Source organism: Nanorana parkeri, unplaced genomic scaffold (assembly GCF_000935625.1).
Source record: "Nanorana parkeri isolate BGI_ZX_2015 unplaced genomic scaffold, ASM93562v1 scaffold385, whole genome shotgun sequence".
NCBI lineage: Eukaryota > Metazoa > Chordata > Amphibia > Anura > Dicroglossidae > Nanorana > Nanorana parkeri.
In genome coordinates, this window is record NW_017306653.1 from 516423 (window position 1) to 521170 (window position 4748).

The window sequence follows — 4748 nt, forward strand, 5'->3', positions numbered from 1 at the left end:
GGGAGATGTAAAGCAATGGCTGGTACCAAGAGGAGGAGGGAAGAGAGAAGAAAAAAAGGGGGGAAAGGAGGGAGGGGGGAAAATGGGGGAGCAAGGGAAGATGGAGAGAGAGGGGGAGATGCAATAAAGGGAGGACATCTCCCTACCTGGGCCACCCCCAAGCAGGACCCATGCTCTTAATTGAAAGGGCAAGGGTAAGGAGGGGGATTGAAGGGGATAACAGCAATTTAAAAGGGGGTAAAAAGGAGTAGACTGAAGCAAGGCAAATGTGGTCTTTACCCAAGACTGAATTCCCCAAGAGAAAAGGAAAAGAGTTAAGCGACCAAAAATCTATTTTTGATCAAATTCTTTTTGGACTGAATCCAAATTTAAAGTGGACATGAACTCTAAAAGTAAAGATTTGCTATCCTATAGGAAACATCTGGATATGTTAATTGTGTCTAAGCAACACCATTAAAAGGGCTTTTTGTCTTAAGCAATAGTAGTACATTTCCTGTACCTAGGCACCCCTGTTCTGTATGTATATCTGCAGTGTGAGATCATCAAAAGCAATGGTGCCTCTGATTTCTAGTATCATTCGATTTGGAGTGAGATTTGTTGATGTCACCAGTGTGCTGCTCATTGTTCTCCTTGCTGGAGAGGAAGCTGTATCTGAGGAACTGCAGTGCAAGAATCTCCCTGATTCTGCTTCATCCATTCTGTAGACCTGTGCTTCCTCCAACTCTCTTGCTGCTTCTTCATTATTACCTTTCCAGCTATCAGATCACCAGCCATGATGGAGGCAACTCTTCTACCCTAGATGGCCACATGCACACACAGGCACAGTGTAGAACAAGGCATGGTAACTTATTAGTGGGAAAACAATCAGCTGCAGGGAGACCACAGCCAATTCTGGTATCTATTAATTTACCCCCGTTTGGCTTTTTTTGGGACACGGCTTTCACAATACTCGTCCTCTTTAATCCATTAAACAGCCTGGAAAATATTCAGTTATTTTCAATTTAAATTTTGTTACCACAATTAGTTTTTTACAGCATAAAAGGTAAACAATGGAATTCACTTTTATTGAAGTAGTTTAATTGTGGTGGTACTTTTGTACGGAATTTGAACTGAAACCAGATAAAAACATAAAACATGTATAGCAAATCAAAGCAAGAAAAACTTTCCATATATGGCAATTGGAAATAGACTCATTCAAGGTTGCCTTCCAGCCTTGTATTTTTTATTAAGCTGCCACTGCGTTTGAGCAATAAACTGCATGCTCATTCTATGCCCACGCTCCCATCTTTTCCACTCTACATTATAATGTACTTACTGACCATTTGACATTGGGCTGCTAGGGCCAATGGCTCATTTCTTGTGCTACAGAATCGGACCCAGTGTATGTTCATTATCTTGCTTAAGAACAAACCATCCTTTAGGCCTTGATATGGATTGCGGAATTTATGTACAACCAGACGGACTACAATCTCAGTACAAATTATTAAACTAAACACAAGATAATAGTCCATCACGGGAGCAAGCTTGGAGTGATGACTACTTTACAACACACACAGGGACCATGGGGAAGAAAAGTAGCACCCCTCCAGAAGGAAGGACAGTATCTGCACCAATTCAGAGATGATTTGAGGATCTACAGCCGACTGATACACAAATAAGATACATTTTTGTTAATAGTTAAGGTACTTCAATGTATTTTAAACATTTAACTCCTGAGTTTAGTGTTGCTTTAAGAACTGGGATAACCAAGGTTTCAAAAAGGGGTTGAAGTTAAAGTGGCATTAAAGGCAAAAAAAAAAAAATTTCCTCCCCCCATGTTAATGTCAGCACTTACCTTAAATGATGTCTCTTTTTCCGATCTTCCTCTTCTTTCCTGTCGTTCTCAGCCTTCCCTCCAGGGTGCGGCGGCTCTCCGATCCAGCGCTGACTGCTCTGTCCCCACGATCCAGCGGTGTATGCATGCGGGTGCACGCGTCCATAGACTTACTTTGCGTTCCTCGTCGCGTCCTGGCCGAAAATGAGAACTACGCATGTGCCCGCCCCAAGATCCTTTGCGGCCGCTTGAGAAATTTCTCATTTTCTCACGGGACCGCGCACGGAACACACTGCTGTTTGAGCGGGTTTTAAAAAAAATACTTTTTGCATATATCTACTGCTTGCTAGCAGTAGATATATGCAAAAAAACGGGAGGGTTTAAATATCCTTTAATGTAAACCCTAACAGAAAAATGAATGAATAACACCCAACTTTCTGAGATGAAAAAGAGGGACACCTTCAAGCACAGCGTATTTAGGTAATGGACAACCTCCTGCCATTCCTCCAATTTACCAGACAATTAAGAATTCCAATGCCGAAAATGATTCATAAAACCCAGAAATGTTGTTTTCCAACATTACTTTTCCTTCATACTGCTATTTCAAAATAGAAAACATGATAATTAAGAGACTGGATGAAGGTTTTAGTGCAGAATAACACTACTAGTACATTTTCATAGATATCTTTACATCAGACCACAAAGAGATACAACTGAGGAGGAAAGAGGGACAGAGGGACTTGGTTTCAAAAGAGTGACAGCCTCTCGTACTGAGAGTCATTTGGAAGGTATGATGATGTTTAGTTTTCCATGTCAGAAATAATTATCTTTTTTTTAAAAACAAAATCGATGTTTTAACCTTGTCCTTGTTGTTTCTCAGTTCTTCTGCTCTCCTGCAGTAGTTTGGAAGCAATTTCCTGCCTAAATGCACTTCAGCAATGGTGACAAGAGAGGACCATGCCTGCATAATGTGTGTTGAAATGGCCACTTGTGGTCTCTGTCATCAGTTCATTTGACAGGGGTACACTTTGGAAACAGGTTTTGTGTTGTCACTCCATAACAGGAAGTGTCTGAACAAGGACATTTATTGGCAGGATCACCAGGGATTATTTTAATGAAAGCTTCAGATTGAAAAATATTGAAAATTACATTTGAAATTGCATTAAAAAGTTACCACCTATATGTGATTTTAGTGATTGAGTTTACATATACTTTAAATAAGAACAATTTTTGTTAAATATTTTTTCCATGTGTATAGTGTGTCAAAATTTTGCTCCAGAAAGGGATCCCCCACCACCACAAACGATACTCTCCATGACCCTCTAACTAATCATTGCAGTGATAGGAAAAATTATCTTAAAGCCCTTTTAATTACCTAAATCTTTGGTCACGTGACAAGCCCGGTTCCAAGTTTTCAATCTCCTAGAACACATAGTGGGAATGTCTTTCTTCAGGTGCCCACCTTACTGGGTGACACAGACACTACTATTGGCTGTCCAGTGGGTTTTTGCAGGCCCTGAAGACTACAGAGTGATGATGTCAGGGGATTGGTGAGGGACAATCATACCTGCACAGTCTCAATACATTGTAACAATAATATTGTTACAATGTATTAACCAATGAAGCCCACAAACACACCAGCTGTAAAAACTCATAAGCTCCGTATAAGCCGGGTGGTGATTTTTAGACATGTGCACCGGCAAAAAAAAATTATTTTGTTTCCTTATCTCGTGTTCCGGGATTCGGGTCTGAAAGTCAATTCGTTTCGGCATTTGGATTCATGCGAATCCAACATTTTTGTTAATTTCGAATTAGTTTTTTTTTAATTTTAAACTTTAGACAGTCCACAGAATCAAGAAAAAAACAGCGCGCGATTCCCCCTGGCAATTCATACCAGACCCTTTAGGTCTGGTAGGAATTTTAGGGGGAACCCTAGTGACCACAAAAACAAAAAATCCCTTGACAGACCCTTGATCCGAGCAGCAGCCTGGCAGATCAAGAAGGGCGGGGGGGGGACATTCACAGGGTTATTCACAAAACAGTGAAGGGTTTGGAGAAGACAGGAGAAGGGAACAATCTAGGACAACATAGCTGAACTGGAAAGTGAGCTGAATTGGAGAAGTTTTCCAAATCAGCTATTTTGGCCTAGATTGTTCCCTTCTGCTCCCTTCTCCAAACTCTTCACCCGTTTGTGAATAACCCTGTCAGATTCATTTGGATTCATTATTTTCTGTCTTTCAGAAATATGCAGAAATTCATACGAATGTAAATTCGGAACAAAATTAAACTCAAATATCTAGTGATTTTGCTTGGTATTGCTAGGGAGGAAGACCTGGACATACATGGCACCCCCAAGAAAGATATGAGCATGCAAGGTACCCCCAGGCCCGGATTTCCCACAAGGCCACCAAGTCCCGGCCTCGGGGCGGCAGGGGGCGCAGAGGGGCGGCAGCGGTGTCCTTGTGGGGAAGTCCCGGTGCCACGGGCGGTAAGTTGCCCTCTCTACATTTAGTCCTGCTTTGCACAAGCAGGACTAAATGTAGAGTGAGGGAAGCCGATTGTTCGTTTACATGTGATCTCGGCGATGTCGCCGAGATCACGTGTAAAACGTCTGCAGCCTCCTCCCCTCCCCTCTGCACTTACATCTCTCCTCTGGTTCCGGGCTCTGCCACCGAGTCTCTCCTCACTGCAGTGAGCAGAGCGGCAGGGTTAAAAGTAACCCTGCCGCTCTGTGTAGACAGTGAGAGGGGAGAGCTGTGCTGTGCTGTGCTCTTCCTCTCACCTGTCACAGGAGTTCCAGCACAGTGCTGGGCTAGAATTCCTGTATTGGAGGTGACAGGGTCTATAAAGGGAACCTGTCACCTCCAATTGCCTCCAAAAGTTAGGTGGAAAAAAAATTAATTGATTTAAATAAAATAAATAAAAATTAAAAAAA